We start from the raw sequence: 26,769 nt of genomic DNA, 5'->3' as shown, positions 1-26,769 counted from the left end.
CTTTTGAGAGCATAGGGGCCACACCTGTTTGAAAGGTCAGCCCTCATCGCAGGCCCCCAGGTGAGCTAAAATCCGTTGAGGAAAAGAGGAGTATCTTCCTCCAGCATCCACGAAACAGCACGGTTACCGGGACAACATGTTTTCCTCTGGTTTTAGTTCTAATTCTGTATCTAAGAACCCTCCGCTTCTGTCAGCTTGTCAGAGCAGAGCCCAGAGACCCCTGAGGGGAAGTGACATCTGCCCGTCAGCGTGAGACCCTCAAGGATGCCAGGAAGCTGAACGAACCACAGAAACTCTCATTCTGCCACCCGAGCGCCTACCGCCAGCTTAAAATGGAGACACTCACCCTTCTCTCCAGTGGACCATCCCACCTCCTCTTTCCAGAGCACCAACTGTACACCTAGAAAAAGAAATGAGTTCTAGCTTTCACATGAGTCTTTTCCTGTAAACCTATATTCATCAGTGATAGTCCTCTGTAGAAATGGAAGTGTATTGTATACTGCATCATTTGTTATATTTCTACTAAAAATCAATCCAACAAGCAAATAAAGTAACAGAAATATAAACCGACAGTTGGATTTGAGTATTGACTGTTAGCGTATTAAATATTAAGTAGTAAGTATATAAAAGTAGATAAATATATATAAGTATACAAAATGTAAACATTAAGTATACATATTATATTTATATTTATATTATATTTATTATATACAAGCAATTCTAATGTCAGAACCAGCTTGTACTCAGGAAACTAGAACTCTCTGGGATGTACAATTTCAGTCCAGCATCTGGGCAGACAATGAATAGAGGTGGCGTCCTTGGACCGTGGCTTCAGCCTACTGTGGATTTCTGGGCATGGTGCAGGTGCTCAGGGGTCACATGCAGCATGGTCTAGGTAATTTCAGAAGGCCTTCATTATAACCCTCCCATCATAAGAGGGTTATAGTGGCCCTGAGGACAGTGCTCAGTCAAAGCTCCGGTCTATCTTGGGGACTTAGCCACCATTTTTCTTTCTCTATCTAATTCAATAGGTCTCTTATTTACATTATCAGGTTACCAATTTTAGATTAAGTATTTAAAATAATCAAGTAGGAAAAGCACCGTTAAAAGAAAGATATAACGTGGGGATTTTTTGTTCCTCATCACAGACAGAGGGGAAAACCCTCTATTTGGTGTTTTGGAGCTGTACTTCTTTTTTTTTTTTTTTTTAATTTTTTGTTTATTGCAGTAACATTGGTTTATAACATTGTATAAATTTCAGGTGTACATCATTATACTTCTATTTCTGCATAGATTACATCAGGTTCACCACCCAAATACTAATTACAACCCATCACCACACACATGTGCCGAATTATCCCTTTCGCCCTCCTCCCTCCCCCCGTCCCGTCTGGTAACCACCAATCCAAACTTTGTCTCTATGTGTTCGTTTGTTGTTGTTATTGTCTACTACTTAATGAGGGAGATCATACAGAGCTGTACTTCTAAACTTTATCCTTTTGGGTTTTTTTTAAGGTAGGAGAGTGGACACATCATTGTGTTTACTTCCAAACAAATGCTATAGTTCCGGTCTGTCATGTTGCTGAGTGCACAAACTCGGTAGCTCGTTAAGCTTCTGCATCCATAGATCCCTCTGCAAAAGGAAAAATATTTTTAAAAAATAATTTACCGGGCCAGTCCTGTGGCTTAGCGGTTAAGTGCGCGCAGTCCGCTACTGGCAGCCCAGGTTCGGATCCCAGGTGCGCGCCGACACACCACTTCTCCAACCATGCTGAGGCCGTGTCCCACATGCAGCAACTAGAGGGATGTGCAACTATGACACACAACTATCTACTGGGGCTTTGGGGGTAAAAATAAAAGGAGGAGGATTGGCAATAGATGTTAGCTCAGAGCCGGTCTTTCTCAGCAAAAGGATGAGGATTAGCATGGATGTTAGCTCAGGGCTGATCTTCCTCACAGAAAAAAAAAAGACTTAAAAAAATAAATAAATCTACCAATGATACTGGCTTAACACAAGTTTGACATAAGGGAAGCCATGCTGCAGAAAGGAAGCCATGTTGTAACTATGAATAATCTCTAAGTAATTAACCCAGCTGGACATATGGCCAGCTTGCATGTAGCTCCGTAATAAATGACTGGAACGCAAAGAAAACTGCACACATCATGATTTTATGACCCTCCACTTACATATGTACACCCTAGCAGTGATAAGATGATAACTCTGCTCTTTTGAGTTCCTTAGGAATCTAGACCCTGGGATGGAGATTCTGTACTAGTATCCATCACTGATGACAGCTCAAAGGTCTGACGTGGCAACCCCCAGTCTACAGCGTCAGATGGCCAGCATTCCTGGCCCCTCGTCTACAGCCCACTAGCCCTATATAACTGCTTCAAGATTCTGGATATCCCTTAAGATGTTCCTTCAGGATGCTAGTCCACCATCTTCTGATTAGCTAGCTCATCGCTTAATAAAAGTCCTTTCTCTACTACTGTCTTGCCTCTTGACAGATTGGCTTTTGTCTTGTGGTGAGTAGATCATGCGCTTTGCCCAGTAACACCAATATATATGATTACATATAATTTAGAAGCCCTAACAATAAGGACTAGAAGATACTTTCTGAATCATCTACCTTACTTCCCTGACAAATGAGGAGCCTGAGGCCCAGAAAGATTATATCGAAGGCCTCGGTTAACTGATCTTCTGTCCAGTGAGGGAAAATATAGGTACTGTGAACTGTTTTTACTCACAGCACTTATGACACCAAATGTGTGGGTTTTTTCCCCACATCAACCAACTCTACACTTCTCCAACACCAACTGGGTGTCTTACAATTAATTCAGTTCAATTCTGACACTCACTATCCAGAATTAGCACTCACCCCACAGATGAAGGGCTCAGTCCCCCAAAACGCCCCCGTTTCAGACGCCAGTCACAAGTCCAGGCCTCCCGTACTTCTGACTGACCAGCTACACATCAGAGGCTTCCACCACCCCCTCCTCAGGTTCAATAATTTGCTAGAAGGGCTCATAGAACACAGGGAATTTGCCAAACCTCTTTGGCAGTTTATTATAAAGAATACAGCTCAGGAACAGTTAGATGGAAGAGATGCATAGCGCAAGGTATGTGGGAAGGGCACGGAGCTTCCACATCCTCTCTGGGTGCCACCGTCCCAGCACCTCCATGTGTTCACCAACCCAGAAGCTCTCCGAATGCCATGGTGGCCATCGGTGATTAATTCAACATCCAGCTCTCTGCCCCTCTCCAAAGCTCAAGGATGCAGCTGAAAGTTTCAACCCACTAATCGTGCCTTTCTGGCATGGTCTTTCTGGCAACCAGCTCCCATCCTTAAACTATCTTAGGGCCCCCCAAGATACTATAATATCATTAATATATAGAAGACACTCTTATCACTCCACAGACTCCAAAGCTTTTAGAAGCCATGTGCCAGAAGCCAAGGACAAAGAGCAAATATTTATTTTTTATTACATCACTGTAATAAGCTATAAGGTCCATGAACTGAGTCTCAATGAGGAAACATCAGGAGAGAAACACACAAGAAATCATACTGATGTGACCACTGTGGTCCCCAAGTCCCTGGTAGGGTCGTTCCCTCTATAAAGTCAGATCCCTGGGTGTCTGAACTTACAGGAAACAGCACCCTGAGCACCTGGACACCCTCTGGACACATCTGCCTCACTGAGACAGTAATTCACTAGTGAGCAGCACATATACAAGCCTGTGAGCATGTGCCACATGGAGAGGCAAAGCCTCCAACCTTAGCAGAGCATTAATGAGGGAGAGTGAGGGAGAGCACAGGACAGCCACACAAGCCAGACCTGGAGGGACAGAGAGGAGGACAACAGAGAACCAGAAAGAAATGGCAGAAAGAGGGGAGGGAGACAGGTTGACTGTGACATTGTCACAAAAGCAGGCACTCCTCCTCCTTGTCTCTCCTTGATTCTCCACAGATGGCACTTTCCCTGTCTGCCCAGAGACACGATCTCCTCTGGACATCTCCCTGCAGCTCAGTGTCTCTATCATCTGACCGGTCTCTTAAAGTCTGTTCTCTCTCCAAATTCCTGTGAGAATTTGGTGCCGAGTTTGAACCACCCGCAATGAAACAGTCCCAATTCCTCTACAGCGGCTCCACCGCCCCCAAAAACCAAGATTATCTCATGGGTTTCATACACTTTCACCCTTTTGAGATAAAATTTTGTTCCTTAACTGCAATGCGTTAAGACACAGATGGCTGGTAGAGAAGAGCACCGTGGTAATGCGCCACACATTCCACAGTTGATACTGAGAGTGTGCCATCGTCAATCCAGTCAAATTACGGACAATAAAGAGTGAGCCTACGAGGTCGCCGTCAACAATGCCTAAAGCCAGCCCTGAAAACTATTTTTGACACTTGGCATTACCAATGTGTCCTTCTTTTCAACCGTCAGCATCTTGACATGACCCCAGGACACACACACGTCCACACAGACAGGCAAGCTCCAGTGGGGAGTGGGATGCAGATGTGTCAAAGGATTCTATAAACCAAGTATGACTTGCCAATCCTGAGGTCCTTTCGCAGATAGTCACTGACTGCCTACGCAGTCACAGCACTGTGCTTGGTGCCAGGGGCACGAAGCGGGAAATGCCTCTGTCTGGTGAAGGAGCAGACACATAAGATGTCAATCCTACAGAGGGCACTCACGAATCCACTGTGCAAACCAGGACTCACTCAGGAGCACCTGCAGCCACCCACCCGTTTGCCATCCCATGAGCACCTCGTCTCCCTCCTCAAGGGTCTCTCAGTACAAAAATAAGGAGAAGGATACATACACACACCACTTCCACAAGAGTCCACAAGTGAGAAATCTTTTTTGACTTGAGCGTTGTCAGGTCTCCGTAATTCTGCTTGTTCCTTAAAATGCGTCAGACGTGGACCTGATGATGACCAAGACTCCTGCCCTATAAACATACGGTTCAAATCCATGTCTGATCTGACTTCTGGTTTAAAACCCTTAAGTCACAGGTGACCTTCTTTCTGTGATGTCACATTGTACTTTCTATTTTAAGAGAGAGAATTCGGGAGGCAGAGAGGGAGAGCGAGGGAAAGAGAGAGAGCTGGTGTTTTTAAAAGGCCCCCCTATTTTATTCAAAATAAATTATTTTCAGTTCTGACTACTTAGGCTACTCAACCTCTGCTCTCAGAGGGGTTTAGGAAGAACTCTAAAACGTCTCTGACTCCCCCCAGTCCCCTATACTGCCTGTGGGCCAACCCCTCTCTCATCTGCCCGACTCATACCATCTCTACCTGGGGGATCAGAGGGAACGCATGCAACTAAATACAAATAGCATAAACACAACAACACGACACCACCTCATGTATGAAAGAATACTAGCTCCAAAATACGAAGCATGAGAGTAAAGTCTTGGATGACAAAGGCTCAGCGAGATGCCAAGAAGACAGCAGTTCTCAACCCAGCGTCATGTGTCACCAGACGTGGGGTGTGCAGGTCTGCAAAGTATAGGGTTACCACGTAGACTTGCCCGAAGGAAAACCTCTTGCTTAACTTACAGGTGCTGCTTCGCACATCTTTAGTTATTCAAGGCTACCAATATGGTACCGATGCCAGGCAGCCCTTCATTCTCTGGTGTTTTCTAGAGCAAAATCTAACTCAGGTCCTGGCAAGGTGAAGATAGGAGATGAAATTCCCCAGGCCCTACTCGTCTGGATGGAAGATAGATCATAGTAATATGAATACTCATATGTTATTGCCTCTTTAAAATCACTTCATAGACTCATCCCATCTATAGCTCCACTCCCCAGACGCATTTGGAGCTGTTCCCAAAGACTGAAGCAAACGTCCTGTAAACACGCTGAGGGCTTCAGCCTTTGGTGTGTGCTAAGTCCGTCTCCTCCTCGTGGTCGGTCGTCCTCTGCTTCCTCCCTCCTCCTCCTCGTCGTCCTCTGCCACCCACGCCTAGTTCTCCTGGATAGGAGCCCTGAGTGTGCCTTGGGGGAGGGCAGCAGGGGTTGTTTGTGTGTTTTTGCCATCACATCCCACTATAAGGCCCCCAGGGTAGGGCTGATGGAGAGTTGATGTGTTACTAAGTTCACCTAACTTCCCATCTTCTTGTGCACCTGTCCCTGTAGACCCAGGGATGCGCAAACAGAGCGCTGGGCCAGAAGCAGATTCACGGAACAGCCACACACTTCTTGTGAGTAATTCTGTGAAATCAAGAAGCCTGTCCACAGACCCAGCTGGGACAATGGCTGAGGGACAGCTCCCCAAGCCTGGGAGATGGGTTGGGTGGATAGAAGCCCCATTTCTTTCTGTTAGCGGATAGCTGTGTTTTCATGGAGGTGTTTATGCTCTTACAGAAGGGTCGGACGGGGAGTTTTCCCGTTGCGTGACAGGACTGGTGGCAAATCGCATCCGCCAGGTGGTGAGAGATTCAGTTGCTGGGCTATGACCTGTGTGGCTGCCTCCTCCATTGAGTCACAAAGCAGCCTCTGTCTCCCCAGGCTTGGAGCCTGGCCAGGGCTGGCCGTGCTCTCCACAGGTCTCGTGATTGTGCTTGATTCCCGCACACTCTGTGTTAGACAGTAATTAGCACTTTTTAAAATGACTTTCAGTCCGTTTTACCAAGAAAGGTACAGAGGTGATTTATCTTCAGAGTCCTTAAATATCTGAAATTTACTATTGCCGTTTTAGATAAACTTTAGTTTGGCTAGGCGACCAAAATTGTGTGCATTCAAAACTTCATGTTTGTACTAAAGCTTTCTCTACTGATGTCTGGAATTTTGAAAAGCTGTCTGGGGAGAGCTTACTTATTTTTTCACGTATGTTAAATGTTCTTATCACAAAAAGAAAATAAGAAGAAGAAATAAGAGGGCAGGAGGGGGAAGCTTGTGGGGATGATGGCTACGTTTACTGGCATAGATTGTGGTGATGGTTTCTCCAAACTCATCAAGTTGTACACATTAACTATGGACAGCTTTTTATATGGCAATCATATTTCCGTTAAGTGGTTTTAAAAAATTATACCTCAAACACCTATGCAGAAACGGAATATGCAACAAAATGTCAGAATCTACTAAAGTAGTTAGCACTTTTGAAAACACCACATTTCTCAGTGAATTTGACAGTCACTACAAAATACGTATTTCTGATGCTGGGATTTTGTTCTTTCATCTTTTTTTCCAGCTTCATTGAAGTGTAATTGACATTAAAAAATTGTATATATTTAAGGTTACAATGTGATGATTTGATATATGTATACAATGTGAAATGATTACCGCAATCAAGTTAATTAACACATTCAACACCTCACATAGGGTTATCTTTTTGGGGGGAATGTGTGGTGTGTGGTGAGAATACTTAAGGTCTATTCTTAGCAAATTTCAAGTATACAATACAGTGCTGTTAACTATAGTCACCACGCTGTATGTTAGATCCCAGAACTTACTCACCTTATAACTGGAAGTTTGTGCCCTTTAACTAACATCTCCCCATTTTCCCCACCCCCAGCCCCTGGCAACCACCATTCTCCTCTCTGGTTCTATGATTTCATCTTTTTTAGATTTCACATCTAAGTGAGATCATACAGTATTTATCTTTCTGTTTCTGAGGTCTGGCTTATTTCACCAAGCATATGTTCTTTCTAAAGAAAGTCTTCTGGGAAAACACCATCTATCTTGTCACTGCCCCTCCTGCTGTGGGATCCCTGTGGATTTGGGATGAAATCCAGCCCACATATAAATGCTGCTGCACCCACGTGCTCACTCATCTTCCACAGGCAGGAGAACCAAATGCATGAGCTTCTGAGTTCTTACCAGTGCAAACACTTTAAATGCAAAACATTTTAAAATGGAGATAGTGTGCTTAGGATTGTGCCCAATTTATTTTGAATATACAAGTAAATAAACATTTCATTGTTGGGTACAGTTATTTAATGGTAAAAGTAACATGTTAAAAGGGAAAATCTCCTGAAATATTAAGTAAAAAGTGAATTTTTAACTCATATTTGAAGACACCACTTTAAATGGTAATATATTTTATCCACTTGAAACCTGGTCTAAGATCATTGTTCTGTCAACATGAAAAGTTTTGAGACCAGTAGAAAAATCAAATCTCTTCCTCATGTTCAAATGGGTAATCAACATGCATAAAGCTTCAGTTAAGCAAGATGAGTAAGTTTAGAGGTTTGCTGTGCAACATTGTACCTATAGTCAACAACAATGTATGGTACACTTAAAATTGGTTAAGAGGCTAAATCTCACGTTAAGTGTTTTTAGCACAATAAAACAAAATTTTTAAAAACAATGGCATCCTGTTTTACCACTCAAAATACTTTTTAAGGGTTTCAAAGTCTTGATATTTGCCTGATTCTGAATTCCATTATTAAACTACATATTAGGGAGTCTATGCCTTCTCAGATATCTCAAATTTTATAGTGCCAGTTTCCAACCAACATCTAGTTTCGTATTGATCTAAGTTAACTGAATGATGCTACAAAATTCAATGAAGTTTCCAAAAACCAGAGGTAACAAATGGAAAGAACTCTTTCTTCTCCCTTTGAATGACTAGAAAGCCCTGATAAAATGGTCAAGTTGAAACTGCTCATTTCATATTTAGAATAACTCAAACTAGTAGTCAAGTAAGTAGTTCAGTTTTATAATAAAGAGACTGATGCTCAGAAGTCTGTGACCCAACAGAAGGCACACAACAGTAAACACACAGCGGGAGCCTCCCTGAGTAGCTGTCATCTGGTGACTGTCCTTTTGTGCTGTCAAGGTTCTCCAGAGAAACAGAACCAAAAGGATGTATTTAGAAAGAGGTATATCTAGGGGGAGATTTTTTATAGGGATTGGCTCACGTGATTATGGAGGCTAAGTTCCATGATCTGCTATCTGTCAGCTGGAGACCCAAGAAAGTTGAAGGTACAATTCAGTCTGAATCTGAGAATTGGGGACCAATGCTATATGTCCCAGTGTGGGTCTGAAATCCCAAAGAACTAGAAGCGCCAATGTCCAACTGCAGGAGAGACGGATGTCCCAGCTCAAGCAGAGAGAGTGAATTCACCCTTTTGTTTTTTTGTTCTATTCAGGCTCTCAGTGGATTGGATGATGCCCACCCGCATTGGGGAGGGCATCTTCTTTACTCAGTCTACTGATTCAAATGCTAATCTCTGCCTGAGACACACTCACAGACACACCCAGAAATAATTACCAGCTGGGTATCTGAGCATCCCTTAATCCAGTCAAGTTGACACATGAAATTAACCACCACACCATCAAAACACATAAAGTTGATGCTTCAGGTAGCTTCTGCCAGGAGTGTCATACCACAGAGGAAAACAAAGATTAAGAGGGAAACAGTTATCCCAAAGATGAGGTGCCATATTAGGGCAGTGGGTCAGGTGAGGTACAGCCCCGGGGCTCCTGACAGGGAGAAGTAAGGGGTTACCAGAACTTACACCACCTTGACTTTGTCAACCTTATAACATGGGATGGACTAGTATAGAGAGAACATGAAGGAGCTGTCAAAGGCGTATTTGACATTTCATTTTCCCTTGCATCTGATATAGTTTCTAGTTGAGTGGCGTATGTTAGTATTCGGGAGTTTTAGACATGGAATGAAACTTTAACACCATCTGCGCCCTGTTCCTAGTTCTGAGAGGAGGACAATCTGCAGCTCCCCAGGCCTCACAGGCGCTTCTAATGGTTGAGGCAGACTTGAACTCATCTGGGGCTCCAGGATCTTAACCACAGCATCCCAAAGTTGCTTGACTCTCATGTGGGAGGCACTTTGCTGCCTGCTTTGCCTCTTACCTCCAATATTTGTTATATTTAATTCCATGGCAAGAATTCAACCCAATATCGCCCAAAGATAGATTTCAAGATGGCCTAAGGGCAAGATTTCCATTTACAAAGTCTATGACCTAAAGACGCGATGTGGATTCTGGCTGCCCCCAATTGCTTATCCATTTGTCACTCTTTGGGATGCGTTGATTATAAAATGTCCACCATCATTTTCTGCCTCCCTATGTTCATGCCCTTTGCAATGTGACTTGGAACCCTGCCATCAAGAGGTAGACTCTATTTCTTTGTCCCTTACCTTTGGGCTGGCCCTGTGACCTGTATGGGCTAATACAATGAGACTGAATGACGGCGAGCCATGTTGACTCTTGACCTCAAGCAGCCTTGCATGTATCTGCTCTCCCTCAGAACCCTGCCCGGCAGCTCACGGGCAAGCCAGAGCTAGTCAGCTCGAGGGAGAAGGACACGGTGGAGCGACACGGACCATCCCAAGTGAGGCCACACTGGACCATCCCACCACAGCCAACCTGGAAGCCGACCGCAGATGCTTGAGTGAGCACTGCTGAGACAGAAAAGCTTCCCAGCTGACTCTAATCCAAAATTCTAACACACAAAACTGTGAGTTCAACAAATGGTGTGGTTGTAAGCCACTACCTTTTGTGTTGATTTGTTATGCAGCAAGAGCTAACTGATTCACTATTCTTCCCAATGCAAACTCTGTTAATAGTCAGACTTCTGACTGCCATGCCTGGATTACTACACAAAAATCCTTTCTTTTTCCCTCCCAACTTTGTCCCAATCCCTTCCTTGTCCCCAACCAAATTTGTGCCTGGCTCTGCCCTGATCTTTAGCACTCCGTAGAATTTTAATAGCCGCCTGCTTCTCCAACCCCTATTCAGGTTTCGAAAATTTAAACAGCTGACAGGAGACTTGCAGACTTTTCAGAAATCTAAAAGACAGCAATTGCAACTCAACTGCCAATGATGTAGCAGAGCTTCCCACAGCTAGCACAGCTCAGCTGAAGGACCAATGTACAACCACAGGTGAAGCACACTCAAGTGTTTGAGGGGGTGAGGGAGCATGGATCATCCTAACAGTGGTCCTGAATAATCATTGTGTGGCAAACACACACCTAGGACATGGGCGACAAAGGGGCCGAGGCCACTGAAGAGGCAGAACCATTGAAAGATTGCCAGGAAGAAAATAGACAAGACGTTTGTTTTGAGCTTGTTGGCGTAGTTTCATTTCTGTTAAAGCAAAATATTTCATTTCTTTTAATTTTTTGTCTTAATACAAAAGTAGTAATTTTGCAAGATACATAAACCATGAATTTGGTTCACAATGTACAAAGTAGATTTCATGTAATTCTATTATGCTCCTGAACTTATGATTTTTTTCTCATTCAGGAAGTTGTAGAGAGACTAAAGCATGTACTGAATGTATACAAGCTCCCAGTTCTAATGGGACTTATGGAATTACAGCAATACGGTATCAACGAATAGCATATAGCAAATAAGAACAAGCTACCCAGGAAACATTGCCAAGGATTCACTCGATGGAAATTATTACTAGTCACTTATTTAACCCCATAGAATTGCAGACTGGCTTATATATGTATTTAATATTATATTCATGATATTCTATGATCTATATTTCCCTATTTTGATGGCCACATGGGTATTGCAGAGGAGTATCCCTAACGTAGGGTTTTGCTGCAAGTGGGCTAGCAGAGAAGAGGGTCATGCCAGAGGTATGCTAACAGTTAAAGTCAAGTTAGTAAGTCAGAAACCAGAGCATTGGTTTGAAGGCCTTGGCAGACTGTGGGGCTCCTCATGGACGGAAGATGGACTGGGGAAGAGGCTGGTAATTTTAAAAGATGAAAGACAAGGATTTACAGAACAAACGCAGGAGATGGAGCTCACGACTTTCAAGAGATGGAATACAGGTGCCTGCACTGGCTTTATAAACTGCTTCCATTCCAACTTCTGCCACAATGCGAGTTTTTTTCAATGGACCAGAGGAGTTGTGACACTCCACTAGCACACATTTAGCCTTCCCAATAAAGGAACTGTCATAGGTTTCCCCAAGCAAAAATTCCTAATTGACTTGCTCTTATCAATTTCTGGAAAGAGGGGTTGATCTCAGGAACATTCCTCAAGCCTTTATCTCTAGCTATGGACCAGGAGCTCCTATAAAGCTGTCAGGAAATGGCAGTTCTAATGTCACTTTGTCTCATCTCTCACGACCTAAGGGAAGATCTCAGGGGAATAGACAAAACTCGGACCATGTATGCAAGACTGGATGAATTGGAGAAGAAGAAATTCTAATTCAGTATTGTAAGGGTCAACAATTTCTCTCTGTTCCTGGAGCTCCAGAGCTGTCTAGTTCTGAGCAAGGAAGGAGGTACAGGTGTGTCAGAAAGAAAGGTGGATTAGTTCAATCCCGTAGCAAAGAGCTTCTACCAGCTGGTTGTCCTTTAGTTTTGGATAGGGTGTATTTCCCATAGAGAATATCTATATTGTTAGTCATACTCATCTTTTTTGAGTTTTTTAACTTCTGCTGTTGAACACTAAAATTATTTTCAATGTTTTTCTGTAGCAATTCTTTACGGGATTCAAGTACCTATGTCAATGGATTTATTTGAAGAGGTCAGAAAGCTCTTGGATTCTGGCCTTTTGTATAAGATATACAAAATGTCCATTATAATACATAATTTGTATAATGAGGAGGTTATATGTGATGATCACTTAGATTCTTTCACCTCTAAAATTCTGTGATTTGGATGTTGGAATTATGGGGTGAAAGAATGGAATAGAAAGGAACAGGACAAAGCAAATAGAGACATTCAAAATTTTTCCATTATTTTCATACCATATAGTAATTCATCTGCTGCCAGAGTAGATTTATTCAAAGAATTGTCTGAGCCTGTGCCATAAATCACCTTTTGGAGATATTTATACCCCTTCATAAATCTCTAAAAACTACCTTAATTGACAGCTGTTAAAGATACATTATTCATGGAAGTTGTCAGAGCACAGAGAAATGTTTTATTTTACTAAATTATAGTTAAATTGACTTGACCAATTTTGATTCACAGCTACTAAAAGACAAGAAAATTACCATTCCATTAAATTTTAAGATGCAAAATAAAATTGCTTAATTTTAACAAATGAAATGTATCGTAACCAACATCCTCACCATTAAAGTTTGATATTTAAAAGGAATGAACATTAAAGGTTAACCCAATGTGTTTTGCAAATAGTGATTTTGTAAGAACAAAAGAAGTACTTTTCCAATTCGTACACAAAATCTGTTTCAATCCCTTGCCCTGGTCCATTGACTGAGAGGCTCGTCTTTCACTTAGGGTCTTAGACAGATGGAGCATCACCTCACTTTTTCATGTAACTACGTTTGAGAGCAGCATCTTCATTAGCTCTGAAGTTTTGAAAGGAACCAGAAAGTAAATCACCTTAGAATATTATGGAAGGGTTACTTTTTTTTCCTGCAGTTCAGAAGAACCTTTCATATACGTTCACTTGCCTACTCAGTTTGAATCCTCAGCAAAATTAAGCTTTTGTAAATCTTATCGTAATTGCCGTATGTACAAATGCTCTCAACCATGAGCAAAATACAATCCCTTACTAAAGGAAAAAAAATTAAACCACTGAGAATCTTTCTGTAAGCCCTGGCCAGAGAAATATCGACTTCATAAACTAAGATTTTGTTCTTCAATTTTCATTTGTCACCACAAAATAATTTTTTAGTTTGCATTATCATGAAAATAAACACAGGTGAGTATTACTTGTGTAACTCAGACTCTCAAAATAACTTTGAGGACCCCCATGGCTCTCCATACCCAAATTTGAGTATGAAGACCTCTCTTTAATGTCAAAATTAGATCTTCCTAAATGGGAAAAAAAGATGTGTTTTTTTCCGAGAAAATGGAAACCGGTGACCTCTTTCAAGAAATATGAACTCGTTAGATGCTAACTGGTTCTTTACTTCTATTTTTACCCACACGTCCTGTCTTGCCATCATGAAAAGAAGAACATTTTTACATTTCTCTGCTATATCTCAATGCCTAAAATAATGACCTCCACCTGTTCCTTTTCATCGCAGGTCCTTTATCATTCTAACTCACTTTTATAATGCGTGTCTTATCACATTTAAAAGCCCATCAGTGTCGGTAGCTTCCAGTAATCACTCACACCAGCTTCTTCCTTGACTGCCTCAAATCCGTACTGTTTGAACATAGCTGAAAAATCTTTGACATTCTCCCATTATGAGTCGCAGTCTATGCCAACCTCCCCAACACTGCCGGAATCAGGGTGGGCTCATCAATGCATCAGTAGCTTGTGAAAGGAGCAACATTAAGTGACTTTGAGGTTAGATCATCGTTATGGGGTGAACTGTGTCCCTACAAAATCCATATGTAGAAGTCTCAACACCCCAATGCCTCAGAATATAACTATATTTGGAGATAAGGTCTTTAAAGAGGTGATTATGTTAAAAAGATGCTGTTGGGGTGGAACCCTCCCATATGACTGACGTCCTTATAAGAAGAGGAAGAGACACCAGAGTTGCTGCCCGTACAGGGATAATGAATTGAAGACAAAGCAAGAGGTCAGCCATCTGCAAGCCAAGGAGAGAGGCCTTGAAGAATCCCACTCTGCCAGCACGTTGATCTTGAACTTCCAGCCTCCGGAACTGTGGAATAAATTTCTGTTGTTTGGGCCCCGTAGTCTGTGGTATTTTGTTATGGCAGCCCTAGAAAAGGAATGCAATCATAAAAGGTCACGTGGCTTTGGCCTTGATCTGGAGCACTCTCTCTTGGAGGCACGGGCTGTCATGGAAGAAGTCTGAGGACCCTGGAGTATGCGGTCAGGATGCTTAGGCTCCATGGAGAGGTCTCTGCCAGGTAGACGCTCAAGCCAACCTAGCTCAGCCTTCGGGTTAGACCTGTGAGGAAAGATCCTCTAAACCCAGGAGCATAACAGAACAGCTCAGTATCGTCTGAGGAGACAATGAGACAATGAAGGAGTCCTTTGTCCCACCTCCACATCCCATCTCAGTCTTCAGTCCGTGCTCACCGATATTGCCAGGCTGGCCTTCTCTTTCATCAGCAATGCTGTGTGGGCCTAAACTTTTCATGCACTATTTTCTGTGCATCCTAAGTTCAGTCTTTAAGATATTATCCAATTGAAAACTTTCTTTCTAGTGGTTTTGCAAAGCTCCAGACAAAGTCAATTACAATTACCTGAGGAGATTTGGCAGAGTATAGATTCTCAGACCCACTACCAAAAATCTGATTCATGGGTCTGGGGTGGAGCCATCCTGATAACCAATTTAATTCTATAAGCAATAATCACATATTTGTTAATTTCTGCCATTTCACAAATTCATTAATATACTAAAATTGATAGAGGTTTGTATCACTTGATATTTCAAGTGGCTACATATGAGAGAAACCCAAATAACAGTGCCTTAAATGTGAATGGAAAGATTTATTTTTCTCACATATCTAAAAGTCTAGTGGGAGGGCATTAGGATGGCTGCAGCTGTTGCATAAATGTAATTCATTGCTCAGATTTCCTTTTTTTCCTGTCTACATTGCCTTCTTTAACAAAGAATTTCATTCTCATGGTCCCAAGATGGCTGTTGCACTTCCAGGCATCATATCTGTGTTCCAGACAGGAAAAAGAGATAGGACTAAGGGCAAGGAGGCATAGGACGTCTACATTTGGTCCTTTTAAAAATATTTCCCATAAAACTCACACAGTGGTTTTTATTTACATCTCATTGATCAGAACTATGTCAAATGATTACCTCTGGATAAGAAAGAAGGTATGAAATACAGTGTTTTAACTGGGAACATTATAAACTTGAACAAAAATTGAGTTTCCATAGTTTAGGTGTAAAGGGAGAATGATTGTTGGGTGGGCAAATAATACTTCTTCCTAAAAGGGAAACAAGTTCTGAAAATATCCAGAACTAAATCTATATTTGGACAGAAAAGTGTTTGCCTGTTCTGCAGTGGGAGGACTGACTAGCCATCAATGGCTCTGGGGAGCAAAAGAAGATATCTGGTCCGCATAGTGCCTGGAGGTCTTTCCAAAATAAATAGAAGGCCTTTTTCTTTGTAGTTACTACTTGTCTCCCACTATCACATATTTCCTAAGTGAGGCATCTGGAGATGAAATTGTCCCATCCTAAGAAGCAGGCTGGGAAGAAGTAGATGGTGCATCTAGACTTGCTCAGAGGATGGAGGTTTATTGGTTTAAAAAAAAGCAACTGTTAAATGAGCTTTCTGCTCACGTGACATAAAATTCTAAGAGAAGATTATGAAAAGTGAGCAGAATTCCGTGGTACAGAGGAATGAATAGACTTGATTATAAAAATTGTTACAAAATTTTTCCCATGCACATTTAGTCATATTAATAGTAATTATGTTCACATTGAGGTTAATGGGAATCAGCTGTTGTTAATAAAACTATGGTGACAACTTGCAGTATCCTGACTAACGGTTGTTCTGAAAAATAGGCTAACCTATTCTTGTAACTTTACCCTCACGGCTCCTTTAAATAGTTCCATAATTATGTGTTGGTGCACTTTTCCATTTCTAGGATTTTTTTTAATTGTGAGTGTTAAAATGTAAGTTATAATCATAGTCACATTAACGGCGGCGTCGCTACTTCTATCAGCAGGTTGTAGAGGCGAGAAGCCTTCTTTTCCCTACTTGTGAACATTTCAGGAAATCCTTTAAGGTATAAGCGGGGCCAGGGGGTTTGAAAAGTTAATTTGAAAGTCTTTCCTTACCCGAAAAAAAAATGTTAATAAATAAGACTGCTCACTCTTCCGCTAACGTAACATTTCTCATTTCTCGGAGCAACAAAGCAGATCAAATAGAGCAGTGGTGAGGTTCAAAAGGGAACACAACCAACTCATAAATCTGAAAAATAGGTTCAAACAGGGAAATAGATGAGATCACTTATTTACCTGCTTTCCTTCCTTTTGGCAAAAGTAAATCAAATACTAGAGATGCTCATTTGTTGCTGTTTGCGTCCCACAAAAAAGTCTGGCCATGCGAAGATCAGTGATTAGTCCAGTCGTATGTTCTGTTTTGATTCTAAACAACGGACCTGAAGCTACAACTGGATCCTGTGGAAACCAGAACATACACCCCACTTGAGACGGTGCTCATGGGAAGATGCTGACCATGTGGGGGCCACTGTCCTAATGCCACGGATGATTTTTCAGGGGTTTGTCTCTGAGTAGGTCAGCAGAGGAAGACCCTGGTGCGGGGTGCCCCGAGATCACAGAACCCGGATCCGCTGCCAGCAGATTTAATCCGGGTCGTTGAAGAGACTGAAGAGCCTCTGTAGTCTCACTGAGAAACCCAAAGCAGGAAAATGCGAACTGCTTCTTACAATTATAAATACAGTGCTGTGTAATTGACAAGGAAAAATATATCTGTAGCTATAAGCTTTGCAAATATTTTATCCAATTTGGAGCTTTTATTTTAATTCTGCTTTTCTTTTGCTACAAAAAGTGTTAAGTTTGAATACAGAAAACGTATCACTCTATCATTAATAATTCTTCTCTTTTGTATCTACACTGTTCCCTGGTGATCTCTTCTATGAGGGGCTTTGTTCTAATACAATCCAGAAACCAATGACCCTCAAAGTTACATCTCTAACCCCATCTGCCTACAATTTTCCAAACTTTCAAACTAACTTTTTCAAACTTCTTTTCCCTCATATTTTAACTCCAGAATCCTATGCCCAACTGCCCACCTGACATTTTGCTTGGATATCTGATAAATAAAAATTAATATTTTGCAAGCTGGTCTTTTCCCAAAAACACTTGCTCTCCTATAATCAATTCTCAGCACAACATTTAAGACTAATCCGTCTACAACTCAATAGTGGCATTGTTTTTATTTTAAAACAGCCACAGCCATCCATAACAAAACTGCTTTGAAAAATTAGAAATCCCACTTAAGATTAAAGAATATTAGAATCTTGGGGTTATTTTTTTATTTATTTTGTAAATAATGCCTATTTAAAATTCAAATGCTGTGTTTTTCATTCAGCTTCGCATTTGATGCAACAAACACACTCTAGCATTCCCTGAGCCTCAGAGGCTATTTATTTGAAAGTCAGCAAGGGATTAGAGCAACAAGAACTCTGAGCACTTCATAGAAAATGATATATAAATCAGAAATAAGGTAGTTGTTTCCTGAAAATAGAGAGTTAACCACCTGGGTAAGTTTCCAAACTTTTCTAGCAAGAGCAAAAGAAATTCCCTGTATCATGCTTCTTAAAAATGAAAAGAGAAGCCAGGCAGGGCTTTGTTCTAATTCCCAGACTCCTTCCACTCGTGACTCAGAAAATGCACAGCAGACCTCATATTTATGTTGCATTAGAAAGCTTTTCCTTTGTTAGCTCCCAAGTGCAAACTTTTAAAAACATTCTTTTTTTTTATATAATTTTATTTATTTATTTTTTTCCCCCAAAGCCCCAGTAGATAGTTGTATGTCATAGCTGCACATCCTTCTAGTTGTTGTATGTGGGACGCGGCCTCAGCATGACCAGAGAAGCGGTGCGTCAGTGCGCGCCCGGGATCCGAACCCGGGCCGCCAGTAGCGGAGCGTGTGCACTTAACTGCTAAGCCATGGGGCCGGCCCAAAAACATTCTTGAGATAGAAGAAATGTTGAAGTTCTCTGTTACACAATATTAGAGAAAGTTTTCAATGGGTAAGATACTTTTCCTAATTGCATTCCAAGTGGGAGTGTAATAATTTATATGTTAAGGGAGTGGTGTTGCGAGAGCATTTGAGAGAGCTGAGATAATTAGCTTCCTCAAAAAGGTCAAACTAGGAATACCTTTATCACGTTTCTCTGACCTTGCTGCGCTCCCAGCCTTTTCCACAGTCAAATTATAACTATAGCAATTAAAACACGTAATTAAGTCATAATTCCCTTTTCAGAGAAGAGATCACACGTGTACTCACTCCACTTTATCCATGTGGTCTCCTTTAAAGCCATCATTTTAAACCAAAGCCAATTCAAAGAAAAAATCACTTTGGGGAATGTATTTTTTCATAGAAAGGGGTTTTATTGTAAAAATTGTGAAGGTGACGTTACTGTTGTTTTAATTTCTGAGCAGCAGCCTGCTGGTCCGTGTACTTCTACAGAATTAAAATATTCTCGGTTATACCAATGTGCCCCAAAACATATCCGACAACTTTGCATACATGTTTTAAGCATATGATCAGCATCCTCAGAAGTAACTCCTTTAGCGGTCAACTTGCCTGCATATTGAGGCCGTTATTGTTAACGAGGGGAGCTGTTGCCTGCCTAAAAGAGATTGTGTAGGTTGAGATTTTTTTCTTTGATTCTCAGTTTAGGTGTGACTGACACTATTCAAGTTCACAAACCTTGAGTGTAAAGCTTGATAAGTTTTTACATATGTTTACTCCTCTGGAACCATCACCAAAGTCAGAACAAAGACTACTTCTACCACCCCCACCCCTAAAAGACTCTCTTTTGTGCAATATCAGTAAATACTTCTGTCTACGTTAAAGGTAACCACGGTTCTCGTCTCTAGCACCATACATTATTTTTGCCAGTTTTTGAATTCTAAGAAACGGAATCAAACAGCACGTACACTTTTGCCTTGGCATCTTTTGCTCACCACAATGTTTTTGAGACCCATCCATGTTGTTGCATGAAGCAGTAGCTGCCTTCTTTTCCTTGCAGTGTAGTATTTCATTATAAGAACGTCCCCAAATTAATTTGCCCACTGGTTGGTGGGTGTTTGGATTTCTTCCAGCTTCGGGCTAATGTGAATAAAGCTACTATAGACATTAAGTTGTGTGTCTTTTTGTGAATATAGACATCCATTTCTGTTGGGTATTGGTTGAGCAGTAGAGATGTCGTGTGTTAGGGTATTGACAAGATTAATTTTAGTAGATGCTACCAGCTTTTCAAAGGTGTGAATCAGTTATGTACCTTAAGTTATAACACACAGGCGTTCTAGTTAGAGATGGTTCCTGGAGGAGGGAACATGGGAAGTAGAGCAGTGTTAGAAAATATTGAAACAACCAGATTTCTTAAATGATACAAACCACTAATCATGAAGGAAAAAATTGAAAATTGCACTGCATTAAAAGTAAGAACTTCTGCTCATCAGATAATAATCAGAAAAGAGAACAAAAAAAAAAAGCCAGTATGGGGAAGAGTCTTGCAATCTATCCAACAAATGACTTGTGCCCTGAATATATGAATAAGCTCTACAAATTAGTGAAAAAAGGATAAAAGAACCAATTAAATAGGGGCATGAGACAAACAAGCACTTCTCAGAAAATGCTTTCCAAATGGCTAATGTGGAGCCATGGTTCTCAAAGCTGTCAGTCCTGAGATAAATGCAAATTAAAATGCAAAAACATATCCCCACCAGAGTGACAAAACTTACGTAGCTGACAATTTCCTGTGTTACTTTTATACTTTTTTCCCTTTCATTAGGATAGGTTTAAATATATTTAGCCACACTTAACTTTATCCCTTTTGACCCATAATGTTCTCTAGTTAGAGAGCTGAGTGTGGAAATACTACAATTTGCGCCCCCTGGTGTAACTAGCCCACAAACAAACTGGTTTTACGTGATACACACAATTCAAGGGTTAGTGAAGACTTTGGGTACATTAGGAACTGGACGGCAAAAACAAACAAGCAAACCACAAAACTCCACTGAGCAATGAACATACAAATGAGAGGGGGTAACAAATTCGGATGTCTATCCATTTGACTACACTATGATTGTTGAAGAAAAAGGGATCTTTATAAACTACAAAAGCTATAAATGTCGTGTAATCAAGATGCCTATGTGATACTTTAATCCGTTTTACAACAATCCAACCAGGTGCTAATGTAGCCCCTACTGGAACTCGCCTGTGTAGGAGATGCTGCCTCTGAGACAGTGTGTTTCTTTTTCGGACAGCTCAGACTCTTTCAAAGTTTTCCAAAGAAAAAAATATGCCTCCATAACTGCTACAGTTGGTCTATATTTCGCTTACCAGGACACGCAAATCAATCTTGTCTGTCTTTGCGACGATATTTACTATCTTCCGGAAAATAGCTATCAAATGCTAATGGGTCCATCTATATTCTAAAACTTAATTTAATAGTCATTTACTGTCCCAAAGGAAGCTAGAATCACCTTACAGAAGGTTAATATTTTGAACACAATATATAATGCATGAGGTCCAATTCTCCCCTACAATTCTAGGAAGATGCTAGAATTTTTTCTCACAGATATGCGATCTGTGCCCAGGGTTTCCCCCATTGAAAGGCTGGCCCTGGCACTGCTGTCTTGAATGGCAGAAGAGGCCGTAAGGCAGAGGAAGTCAGCAGCAATGTGATGACTCAGGACACAGAGCACCAAGAACAGGAGCAGTTCTTTGTAAACGTCTCGACACGGGGCCGGCACCTCCTACCAAGGAGCTGTGTCTTCGCAGAAGGACTATATGTAAGCTTCGGGAGGAGTCCTACTTAAGTGAGTTACAAATACTCCAACGGAACTTACTTGATGATATTAGCGGAGCTGAACTCTGAACGAAGTGGAGAAGGAGCTGGCATGGTGGGAATGGGTCAGAGCAGCATGTGAGCCTGGGTGAGCCTTGCCTAGGGAAGAGGAGCCAGGAGTGACATGCAGCTGCACAGTGCCCCCACTGTTGGACTCCAGTGTCGACTACACACTCACTGTTGCTGGGAGGAGCAGGGTGGTGCGTTTGCATTCTCAACCAAACCGCGATTCTGTACCCAGCTGACTGTCGTGGTGGCCACACAGGACGACTCCAACCCCTGGCTCTGCCCTTGAAGATGACACGGCTCGTGGCGCTGGCCTTGCTAAGTGTCTGGCAGCAAAGACCAGTGGCTGTCCGGCGTTTCCACTCCAGATCGGCTGCTTTAACAGAGAGACTGCCCGCGGGTTGATGGCGATAGCAGTTGAGTGGGATCCTGCTGTTGTCTCTGGCCCTGGAACATCATCTCTGAAGCTACTAAAGCAATTGAGTTGGGAAGAATGGACCTTTCTCTTAGCAAGCTGGCCTGCCTTCTGTTAATCCGCTGCATGCCACAGCCCCTCACCACATCCAAAACTGCGTTGGTGGGTATTTACAGAAAGCATCCTAGTGCAATGTCTGGAAATAGAAGTTTTTCAGCAAGAGTTTCAGCCTTTTGCCCTCTCCTTCATTTGGTCAAAATTTTCCCCATTTCAGTTTTAGTCACCGAGCAATAACCTGCAAGGCAGGTTGTCATTCAGCTGTGGCAGAGAATGTCATCAGTAGATCAGTGTTGACACAAACTATGCCCTAAATTTATCCCCATATTTATTATTGTGATCCTGTAGTGGCCCTCAATACCAAAAATGGACTGTTGTCTCATAAAGCCAGATTTAAAAAAGGATATGTATTGTTCGTGGGAATTTTAAAACTCATATCCATCAAACTTTGATCACTTAAATCTAATATTATTTACTGTATTAAACTGGTTCAGATTAATCCATCTAACTTCCCATTCTTTGAGATGCCAGATTGTCCTTCTATCCTTCTTTACATGACCTTAGGTCTAAGATGGAGTTAGTTATACTCCTCCATTAATGGGATAATGGCACATTACCAAAACCCATGGCTCTGGTTAAGACCCTCTAATGTGCACTGACTTATTCCCCCCGAGGCTGTATTACTGTTCCCAAATATTTTCTGCCCTGCCTGAAGGGTGATTTCATTTTGCTCACTTGACATCACGGATGGTCCATGCACGGACATCACAGCTGTGTGGAGCCAGCAGGCAGCAAACCACCACATTTCTTCCCTAAAGCACCAGATAAAGGCTGTTCTGCCACCTGGGCTCTGAAAAGCAGATGACCTGGAGTGAAGCCACCGCTGACCCATAATGGAAATGCAACGTGTGTGAGAAAAAGCTGTGAATCAGAGATTTTGAGTTTGTTTGTATTGCAGAATGAACTAACCTACCGTAAACCAAAGGTCCCATTCCCCACTCACGTTAACCCACCCCCACCATCACTGTAATGTGTTTATTTTAGGGGACTGTTGGTGTTCTTTTATGTGGTAGTGGAAAATGTATAATAGATTGTCTGCAAATCTTCTAAATTGTGTAAGTAATACTGTTTTATATAACATTGCTTACTTTATTCTCCCTCAGCACTGAGTTCAGCTCTTGTTGCTATACACACACACAGTCCTTCACCTCTAGCAGTTGCTTAGAATTCCATGGTATGGATCTGCCACATTTTAGCAATCTGCTCTCTGGGGGTAGAGGTATACATTACCTTATTCCCCATCATGACAAATATTGCTGCAATCAACATCCAAATATGTGCTTCCTTATGGACATGGGTGAGAATGCAGAAAAAATATTGGACAAATTCTAACACCATTCATGATTAAAAGCTCTCAGTAAGAAAAATATTTCAGCTTGATAAAGAGAATTTCTAAAATTTTAAGAAAAAGCCACAGCTAACATCATACTTAATGGTGAAAGCCTGAATATTTCCTCCCTAATATTGGGAACAAGGCAAGGACGTCTACTTTCATCATTCATATTCAACATAGTACTAGAAGTCCTAGTCATTGCAATAAGACAAGACAAGGAAACAAAACATCCATAGATTAAAAAGCAATATATAAAGCTATCTCTATTTGTAGATGGCCTGATTGTCTACATAGAAAATCCCAAGGAATCTAAAAAAAGAAAGAATCCTAGAACTAATAAGTGAGCTCAGCAAGGTTGCAGGATACAAGATCAATACACAAGAGTAAATTGCATTTTTACATACTAACAATAAATATGTGGAAACTGAAATTAAAAACACAACATTCTGAAGCAAATAAATTCTTAGGTAAAAACTTAACAAAATACGTAGAGTATCTGTAAGGTGAAAATTACAAATACTGATGAAAAAAATCAAAAAGAACCTAAATAAATGGTGCGACATCTTGTGTATAGATTGGAGAATCAACAGATTAAGATGACAATTCTTCTCAGTTGATCCACAGGTTAATGAAATCCCTATCTAAATGCCAGCAAGATTTTTTTGGAGACATAGACAAGCTTAATATAAAATTTACATGGAAAATCACAAGCCCTATTATAATGAAAACAATCTTGACAAAGAAGAATAAGGTGAGAGGAATCACCCTAACTGACAAAAGGCTTACTATGTTGGTAAAGTAACAGGGTAGGGGTACTGGGAAGGGATAGACAGACAGAGTAACAGAACAGAGTGGAAAACCCAGAAACAGACCCACACAATCAGGCTCAACTTATTTTTGACAAAGGTACAAAAGCAATTCAGTGGAGTTAAATTCAGTGGAAGGACAGACTTCAATGAATGGTGTTGGAGCAACTGGACATACATAAGCAAAAAGTGAGCCTCAACCTAAAACTCACACCCCATTCAAAAATTAATTCAAAATTTACCATGGATTTTGGGGGCCGGCCCGGTGGCGCAAGCGGTTAAGTGCGCGCGCTCCGCTGCAGCGGCCCGGGCTTCGCTGGTTCGGATCCCAGGCGCGCACCGACGCACTGCTTGGCAAGCCATGGTGTGGCGGCGTTCCATATAAAGTGGAGGAAGATGGGCACAGATGTTAGCCCAGCGCCGTCTTCCTCAGCAAAAAAAAGAGGAAGATTGGCGGATGTTAGCACAGGGCTGATCTCCTCACAAAAAAAAAAAAAAAATTTACCATGGATTTAAGTATGAAATTTAACTACAAACCTTTTGGGGAAAAAATAGGAGAAACTCTGCAGGATCTAGGGAAAGGCAAAGATCTTACACTTGAAAGCAAAAGCAAAATCCATATTGGAAAATTAATCAATTGGACCTCATCAAAATTAAAAACCTGCTCACAAAAGACCATGGGAAGGGAAAGAAATGACCAGCTACAGACTCGGAGAAAATATTGACCAACCACATATCCCACAAAGGTAGAGAATGCAGATGGTAAACAAGCTCATGAAAAGATGTTCAACACTAACCTCACACAGATTTAATTCTCTTCATTCATAGGTAGTTCTCATCTGTGTATTTCTTGTACATACGTTTTCAATATGTGTCTTTATGTAGACAATTTCTGAGGCTTTGTAAGTCCAAAATATTTATTGCCTTCTCACATTTTAACAACAATTTGTTGTATAAAATTTGAACTTCACGTTGTTTTTCTTAATACTTAGAAACATTCTCTAACGACCTCTTCCACCCAGTGTTGTTAAGAACTGTCATCGATCTGATTATCATTCCTTTACAACTGCCCACTCCTGTTTTCAGGAAGCCTCCACCTCGGGAGGGCTTCTGTGCTGCCGACATCAACCCCAGGGCATAGACACCTGACCAGCTCTGGGGCCAAGGCTTCCTTCCAGAAAAGAGCGACAGTGGCCATCTCAAAGCAGCTCAGAAGAGGGAAAGAGTAGAAGGTACACAAAAAATTCCTCCAAACCCTCCCTTATTACAACCAATGAAAACAGGCTCCAATATGCCTGAGGTTTCCACGTTCATCTTTTTGGTAACTTCTCTGCATCCTCCTGCTTTCCTTTCTCCTCTATTAATACTGTCAATCTGATTTTCAGGGGGGAAAAGCCAGCACCTTGAGCTAGATTGCCATTTTTTCAGGATCCAGCATCTCCTGATTTTCTTTATTTTGTGTTAAAATATTACGCCTAGAAAGAGGGTATTTCAGTTCTCTGTAGTTGAGAGCAATCTTTGTATTTCACAGATACAGTCAGGTAGGAGACTTAAGTTGTGATCTTTTTTCAGAGTTGTTATCCATCTAGGCAGTTCTTTTGATTAAAAAGTGGTCAATAACCCTTTATAAGCTTTCTACTATGTTTGCACTGAGAGTGCATTGATGAGAATGCAGAAGACCCAGAATTAACGTCTCTGGGTTATTGGTTTCCCACATCTCTGGGATATGGCAGCTTTAACACTTAAAGTAATACATTTTAATTGTAATAGTGAATCTTATAATCTTTCTGAAAACAAAGCTGTACGTGTATAATAAACTCCACCTTTATTTTTAAACTCCCATCAGTGCAATTGGCAGAGGGACATATATTTCTTCCCAGCGAATGTTCACATTTACAAAACATGTGTTGATGAAAATTAAGTAAATTATTTTATATGTGTTGATGACAAAAAGTGACATGATATACTGATACATATAGGATCCCCCCAAAATGATGGAAACTTCAGATATCTCTCAGAATAACAGCAATAAGTAAATGCTGTTTATCACAAGTGTCGTTTTAAAGGATTCAAGTGATAATAACCACATCATAGACATCAATCCAGAATACTGGCCAAGTTTTTTTTAATTTCCGGGGGGATTTTTTGGGATGAATGAATGTGGCCGAGAGTGGGTCTCCCGGACCAGTCAGGGCAGGTGAAGCTTGAGGCTGCCTGGGAACGCCACCTGCCATTCTGGGTTCAGCCTCCACATGGGGTGGGATGCTGGGCAAATGGGAGGACCTTTTCATGACCCAGATGCCTCACTTTTAAAATGGAAATGCATGCTCCTTCTCGCACAGCCTGACACTGTTGGGGTGAACAGCAATTTCAAAACCATATAACACTTTGGGTTCCTGGAGGTGGCATACTTATGCTTTCTTGGTTTGATATGCCTTCTTGTCAAGACACGTTATAAAGTCGGAGCCCACGTGGATAATCTGCTCTAATTGTCATTCAAATATATACAAATATACTTTTCAAATGTATAAAGAAAAATGTTCCTTAAACAGATTGTGTTAAACCAACAAGATATCAATTATCCAAATCTTTTTTTTATAGAGAAATTCAGCAATTTCATCCCACATTTCACAATGATTTGGCTTAGTGAGGTTCCTTCTAATTAAAGAGATAATGCCAGAGATAAGATCCA

Source organism: Diceros bicornis, chromosome 29 (assembly GCF_020826845.1).
Source record: "Diceros bicornis minor isolate mBicDic1 chromosome 29, mDicBic1.mat.cur, whole genome shotgun sequence".
Taxonomy (NCBI): domain Eukaryota; kingdom Metazoa; phylum Chordata; class Mammalia; order Perissodactyla; family Rhinocerotidae; genus Diceros; species Diceros bicornis.
The sequence above is the reverse complement of the archived record's forward strand: the minus strand, read 5'-3'. Positions refer to the sequence as shown.